Raw genomic sequence first — 8,334 nt, 5'->3', positions numbered from 1 at the left:
TTCAAAAAAGTTTAGGTTTGCCACCACAAGGAGAGTCTATTGGTGAAAGTATAGCCCATTTGAAGCAGAAGACCCCAGTATTTTGGAGACGCCAGTATCAAGAGCAGTGGTAGGATTAGAGTTGAGCTAGCCGGAGCCTAGAAGACAAGCTGTGTGTGCTACAGAGTGCAGAGTCTGAGAAGTGACCCAAGTCCTTGGGAGGAGTCCAGAAAATTGTGAGTGGATCCCAGATATTGGACAGTTGGAATTTTCCTTTGATTTGATTGTAACTGTGCCCTGCTTTTTTCCTCTTGAAGTAGGAAAGTATTTTACTGGAGCCCACAGTTAAGAGACTTGAGTATTGGAAGACTTTGGATTTTTTAAGGGATTGGCTATTTTAAAGGAACCGAAATTTGAATTTGAAAAGACTGTGGGATTTTTAAGTCATTTAAGATCTTGGGGATGAATATGAAAGGAAGGGTTGTGGCTTACTAGTGATGTGTTTATGTGTCAAGTTGACAAGGCGTCAGTTCTACTAGGCAGTTTTGTGTGTCAACTTGACATAAGCTAGAGTCACCAGAGAAAGGAACCACAGCTGAGAAAATGCCTATTTGAGATCCATCAGTAAGTCATATTCTCATTTAGTGACCAATGGGCGAAGGGTCAGCCCATGGTGGGTGGAACCATCCCTGGGCTGCTGCTCTGGATTCTATAAGAAGGTGGGCTGAGCAAGCCATGGGAAGCAAGCCACTAAGCAGCTCCCCTCTGTGGCCTCTGAATCAGCTCCCACCTCCAGGATCCTGCCCTGTTTGAGTTCCTGTCCTGACTTCCTTTAGTGATGAAGAGCAATGCTAAAGTGTAAACCAAATAAACCCTTTTCTCCCTAACTTGCTTTATGGTCATGATATTTTGTTGCAGCAATAGAAACCCTAGCTATAACACTTTGTAAAGCCACTCTATTCTTAGAGCCAATGTACTTTTGTTGTCGGAGAAGCCTGCATGTGAAAAATGAAATCCAAACAAAGAATCAACTAATATACCTAATTCATACATTTAGACTTTTGGGTACTATACAACAGTAAAAATAAATTTTAAAAAGCTTTTTTATGACTGCATATGACTCAAATGGATATAATATTGAGTACCATAAAAACAGTATATTGAAATTGATTAGAAAAAATTTATGATTCTATAAAATTTAATCATATAAAAATACTTTGGTTTCTTAAAATAAAATTGAAATGGAATTACTGATTGGTGGATAATGGTCCCCTTGGAAGTCATAGGCTGTCAAATCAAAAGTCTAGTAACAGATATGCAGTAATCTGCTTCATGTTGTTGGTTGGGGGACAGTCCCAGAGACCCTCAAAATAATACTTGTTATTGTCATTGATCTGTATTTCTACAGGAGAGCTTGATGATGTCATGACATGGATACTTTCTTCCTGCTGACTGGCTCTCACAGTTCCAGAAGTTGCTATGTAGACTACTAGAAGATAAAAATAATCAACAACCTTATCTACATGTGAAGCCCTCTACAGTAATAATTGACCTAGCAAATAATAACTGTCCATGAAGGCATTAGTGGTATGAATGTTATTGCAGTTACAAACTGCTTCTTTATTTGTCTGCTCCATAGGAGGGGACTCAAGCCTGTTACTGTATACTTTGCCAAGAACCCATGGCTGGTAAGGCCATAGAATCTAGGGAAGAAAGCATTGCTTTACTAATTGGGATAGTATTAGACTGTCTTATAAATATTTATGTCTATACTTGGAGATTAGTGCAACTCTTAGTCCTCATCAGAGAAGCTTTTTTTGTGCAAAGTTTGGCAATTAATACATAAACCCACAACTGAGCAAAGTGCAGATAGTAAGTTCTTGTGGAAGACTTAACAATAAATATGACATCAATATTATAGTCCCTTGTTGTTTTTAACAAAATCTCAATTGTTCAGTTTTACCAATAAAGACTCATTACCCAGATGCACAGATGAAAGCCTGCTAGCACAGAGAGGCAGAGAAAGCTGACCTTCTTCCTCCACAGATGTCTCAGAAGCCTTCTTCTTCTCCTACCATCTCAAACAAGTCTCTCAAACTCAATGTCCCTCCCTTCTACTTCCTGTGTATCTCTCTATCTATCCCCCTAATTCTCTATAGTTTCTTTTTCTTAATAATCGTACACTCACTTCCTGTCAACTGGTTCATTGCTCTGTCTCTTGACCTATGGTTGACTTTATTTAATCATGTTTACAATAGTCAAGCAGAAAACTCTTGGATTAAAGGTGTGTGTTAGGGTGGAGCCACATGGCAAGTAAGTAGAAACAGGTTTTTTCCAGTAAATAACACAATCTCAGTGTTCACAATGTGATCAAATATCCTGTCATAGTCCCTCCCCCCCCAATGCTCTAGAAAACTCATGGATGAGAGATTGCAAGAGCTGGAGGTCAGGAATGACTGCTGTGAAACAGGGTCTTCTGAACATCATAGGGATATTGCACTCATGTACTCATGGCAGCTGTGATGACTCGCCTAAGGACTAGATCAGATCAAGGCAGCCAACAATATGTATGGGAATAGGGAGACCCAAACTCTCATGCCTAGCTGTGGAGCTATTGATAGATGATGGATTCTGGGGGAGAGGAAGCCAATTTTCTTAAGGGTAGTGGCCCCGGTTAGGTTACCCATGCCTCAGTGGTTTTCTCCTTACTCAGCCATACATAGATGCTATTCATTGGCTTAGTGGGCTATAAAAAAATGAATGAAAAGAAAAGAGAACATGAAGTTGAAAATATGATGTGAAGGAGGGAATCTAGTAGAATTTGGAGAGGGGTAAATACAATCAAAATGTAATATATCTGTGTATGAATGTTTTAAAGAACAAATATAAATACTTCAAAATATTTTATCATGCCAATGGTATATACCTACTTCATTAAATGGGTGGAAATCACAGGTTACTAATGAGGATTTTCTATGGAGAGCAGGGACCTTGATAGTAATGAAGTGTGTAATTCCTCTTGTAAGTATAACACTGTCATTATTATGTTTATTATAGCAACAGAAAAAAAAAACTTAGCATATTGTTTGAAACAGGTATGTTCCCTTGAGTCATACTGAATTGTATAATAAAAATTTATTTTATATTTTCTGTGTTCTGCTATCCCTCCTTCCTTAAGATCTTTCTTCCCATTCACACCAGTGGTATTTTTCTGGTTTCATTGATTCTATGTGCGCTCCAACTGAACAAATAAATCTAACCTTTTGATGCTAGGATCTACATAGAATGTGAGCATGAGGTGTTTTTCTTGTTGGTTCTGACTTACTTCACTCTCATTTACTTCTCAGCTACTTCACTTCCAGTTCCATTCATTTACATGAACTTTTGATAATTTAATTTATTTACAGATGAATATAATTCCATTGTGTACAGGTACCACATTTTAATTATTCATTAATCTATTGATGAACACTTAGGCTGCTTCTATTCACATTATTGCAAAAAAATCAGAAATAAGTATATGCATGAAATTATTGGTGTGGTAGGATGCATATTCCTTTATTTATATGTTCTTTCATGAAACAGCTGGGTTACATGGTGTGAAACTGTTTTAAGCGTGAGTTAAAAGTGCTTTGAAGGGGAAAATGGAGTAAAGTAGGGGGTAGGTGTTCCGAAGGTTAGGACAGTAGAAAGCAGAGAAAGAGAGAGAAAACTAACACTAAATCTACTAGTTTATAAGCTCCCTATATACACACATGTGCATATACACATTCATACAAAATAATTTAATTGGGATTGCCTTCCACGTGGTATAATGTTCCCCCCAGAAGCCTTGGGTTGCCAAATAAAAATCCCAGAGCCACCTGAAGGATACTTATTTCTAAGTTATTTTCTGCAGACCCTTAAAACAAGACAGGCTATTGCCACTACCCTTGCTTGCTCACTAGAACTTGATGATGAGATCATATTACTGAAGAAACCACATACATGGTTATAGAACATGAAGAAATAAAGTTGATACTAGTCAGGAAGCTTCCTGTCTTCTGGGAAGCTTTCATAGTACTGGGATGTACTATGTTGGCTGCCAAGGGAAAAGGGAAATCACCAGCTTTACACAGTTGTGACTCCTGTGGGCTACAAAAATCGCTTGGCAAGATATGTCCATAGGTATAACAGAGGTGTAAATGTTATAGGTGTAACCAATTACTTTCTGCTTGAATTTAAGTCCTACTCAGTGGGAGGAAACATATGCCTTGTACTGTAAATTTGGCCAAGACGGTGTGGTTGAGAAGCTCCCAGGCCCCAGAGGTGAACTTATTGTCATTATTTTGCTAAATGTATATAGTATCAAACTGCTCTCTTAATGTGTATTGCTGAGGCCATAGCTTGGTGCTACTACCATCCGTCTTCATCAGATGAATTTTCTTATGAAGTTTATGAATCTTAGTGCAAAACTTCACAACTACTCAGAGAGCAGGGAATACATGTCAGTGCGGTGCTTAACAACAAATGAGACATCACGTCCCCTCCACCCAAGGCTCAGGGACCACAGAGGAAGACAGGCAGATAATAGTAAGAAACAGAAGTTAGGATACACTGGAATAAATCAGTGTCTTCTGGGCATAACATGACTGCTTCACTGATGAACTTGCAGTACCCATGGTGGCTTACATAAAAGACGTGCATATGATAAAGCCACTTAACATTTTAGGATGGCATGGGGAGGAGTTCACAGGACCCCATCTGTCACTGAGTAGCTATTGACTACTTGGGAGTGAGAGCTAATTTCTTTCATAACTATGATCCCTGTTAAGTTGACCATGTTCCAGTGGATAGCCCAATACCTATGAGTATATCTGTAGTAAAAATCGATCTTAGTGGATTGTTTTTAAATAGAAGAGTGCATGAAGTTGGGAGGAGTGGAGAGGTGAGGGCATAGATCTAGTTGTTGAGGTGAGAAAATGGGGTGAATATGATAAAACTACATTGAGTGCAATTAAAAAATTGATAAAAATATTATATTAAAATTTCACATTTAAAAGTGAAAGGTCCAGGAGTGTAAGGCATATCACATATTCAATTTTAATATATGTACATTCCTGCTGGTTCTGGTACTTTATATGTGTGATTTCTATTACAGTTGTAACAAATTGTCACAAATCCACTGGCTTAAGCTCACCAAATAAAAGACCTCATAGTTTGGAATCTCAGAAACCAAATCTATTTGCATTAAAACAAAGGTGTTAGTTGGGCTGTGTTTCTCATTCTCTCAGTCTTTTTTTTTTTTTCCCATCCAATGCTTCTGCTTGCTCTAGACCATTAGTTCCTTTTTCCAAAGCCCATCAAACCCAGCTGGACTTCCAGCCTCATAGACCCTATTTCTGACTGTGTCTCTCCTCTCTTTCTCTTAGAGGGCTTTCCCAGCTTCATCCCCATTGTTGTGAAAAATATCCTGCCCAAATGCAACTTAAGAAAGAAGGAGTTTATTTTATCTTACAATTTTAAATTGCAGTCCCTTTTGTTTTTGTGGAGAAGTCACAGAAGCAGACATTAAAGCAACTAATTGTGCAACATACACAGTCATAAGGGGAGAACAATTAATGTGTGCATGCTACTCACTTTCATGCTTATGTTCAGCTCAGTTTCTCTATTCATGTATTATTCAGTCCCCATGCCTATGGGATAGTGCCACTGATATTGGGCTGGCCTTCTCAAATCAATTAACCTAATTGTGATAACACTTCTCAGACAAGCATAAAGGCCAATCCAATGTAGATAATTCCTCAGTTGCCCCAACTTGACAATTAATGATAGCCACCCTAATGGCTATAGTAAATTACCTAAATTGCCTTGGGTCCCTACCAAATCTCAAATTCTATTGTAATTTGAAGTTCTCTTGATAGAATTTTGACCTGAAATGTTCTCTGAAGGTCTATGTGCTGAATGCTTAGCCTCCAACCTTGAAGAGATGGCACCTGGTGGGAAGACATTAGATAAGTAAAGCATGTCATTGAATGGGGATAGTGATACACTGGGCCCTTCCACTGACTTTCTGTGCTTCTCACAAGCCATATGGTGAGCAGCTTTGCTCCTCCATACTCTTATCATGATATACTGCACCACCAAGAATGACAAGAAGTCCAAAAAAACTCAGAAACTATGGGTCAAAAACCTTTCCTCTTTTAAAACTGATTATGTTAGGCATTTTGTCACAGTAAAATAATTCTGATGAATACACCATCATTATAAAAGTTAGCATATTTAGGGCATTCTGTTGGAAGTACTTAATATAATGACAATGTGTAATGTCAGTTAAAATCTGTTATAGTGATGAGAATTTCAAGAGAATTTTTTTCAAACCCTATCATCTAATACATGATCTTAAAGTCTGTAGATAAAGAATGGCCTCAAGTCATAGGGTTCTGTCTATGATGAATTCATAGAATGCTTTAGCAAACTATCACACTGCTTCTAACAAGCAGAAAAAAAAACCAGCAGAATAGCTACCATGTCACCTATGTCATTTCAGCCCCTGGAGAGTCTTAGGATCAAGAAATAGGACCCAAAAAGATGCCCAGTAGGAGAGAGCTAGCAGAGGGAGCAGAGATAAAAAAAAAAAAGAATGATGAAGGCTCCCATGTGAGGAACTGTCATCCTCAGCTGGATATGGAGGAGGTGGAACAGGCTATGTTGTTGGGTGACAAGTTATGACTGGTTGACATCCTTTAATCTTGTTAGTACATGTACATAGAGGCTTAAACTGTTTTGAAGTAACAAACTGAAAAAGGTTACTAGGGAGCACTATAGTTGTAGAGTGATGGCTCCCCAAAGATTCACTGGAATTGGAGGCTAGGCTCCCAAATTGTCAGTATAGGAAATGCTACAGAACTTTGAAGAAGTAGAAGTAGTGTAAAGTTCTTAAATTACGAGATAGATACATAGTGAGAACCCAGTCTCCCTTTTCCTCTTTATGTCTCCACAGGTAACTACTTGTTCTGGCATACACTTGTCCTTTGCTTTCTACCAGTTGCTTTCAGATCTCATCAGAACTAAGGATGTGAAGGAACCTGCCTCAGAACCTAGGCCGGGCGGTGGTGGCGCACACCTTTAATCCCAGCACTCGGGAGGCAGAGGCAGGCGGATCTCTGTGAGTTCGAGGCCAGCCTGGGCTACCAAGTGAGTTCCAGGAAAGGCACAAAGCTACACAGAGAAACCCTGTCTCGAAAAAAACAAACAAACAAACAAACAAACAAACAAACAAAAAAACAGAACCTCAAGAACATGGAGCTAAATCAGCTGTTGATCTTTATGAATTTAACTGCCAGTGTTATTCCATTCAGTTACAAAATTCTAACCATTATACATAATTTTAGTGATCATAGGGGTCATTTAACAATTAAGTTTCTAACTATGAATAAAGTAAGGCTTACAAGAATGACATCATTGTTTAATGGCACTTGTCCTAGATTTTTTAAGAGTTTACTCTTAATCATACGTTCAGTTGTTCATAACTTTTAAAAATAGGGACCTAGGGGAAAATCAGGTACTATGATCTGCTGAAGGAATGTAGCCACAAAATGGCACCTATGGACATTCTGCTATACTTATCAATCAGTAAAGGTTCCTTCTGAAACAGATGGGAAGAAATAGAGAGACTGAAAGATAGACAACATATAGAGGGAGAGACCTTGGAACTCTCACCCCTAATGGAATTCCTCCATCAATTCTCTCCCCTCAGGGCTCATGGAACCTTTTGGGAGATGAGGTTGAAAGAATGTAAGAACTAGAGAGATGGAGGACACCAAGGAAAGAAGGTCCTCTAAACACAGCAGGATCTACATTCATATGAACTCACAAAGACAAATAAGCATAGGTCTGTACCAGATAGGGGCCCAGTACTGAAAGGGGAAGTGGACACAATTCCTTATCCATAACCTGTAATGAGTCTTTCCCTATACTGCCAACATCCAAGTAATGGCAGGGAGACTGATTATTAATTATGAAAGCTCAGTTTTAGCTTAGGCTGGTCCCACTAGCTTTTATAACTTAAATTAACCCATTTATATTAATCTATGTTTTGTCTTGTGGCTTTTTACCTTTTTTTAATTCTGTCTGTCTGACTCCCTCCATGTCTCATTAGCATCTTCCTGCACCTTGTTAATCTCCTGCTTCCCCTCTCTGTACTCCTGCTAAGCTATTGTCCATTTAGCTTTTTATTACACCAATCACAGCAATACATTTTCACGCATTGTACAAATACTCTACAACATTTGCCCCTTCTGTCTAGATAAAAAGGAAAGGTTTTAACTCTAAATCAGTAAAACTATATACAATAAGAACAATTACCACATAAGG

Source organism: Peromyscus maniculatus, chromosome 21 (genome assembly GCF_049852395.1).
Source record: "Peromyscus maniculatus bairdii isolate BWxNUB_F1_BW_parent chromosome 21, HU_Pman_BW_mat_3.1, whole genome shotgun sequence".
NCBI lineage: Eukaryota > Metazoa > Chordata > Mammalia > Rodentia > Cricetidae > Peromyscus > Peromyscus maniculatus.
Note: the sequence above shows the minus strand (reverse complement) of the source record.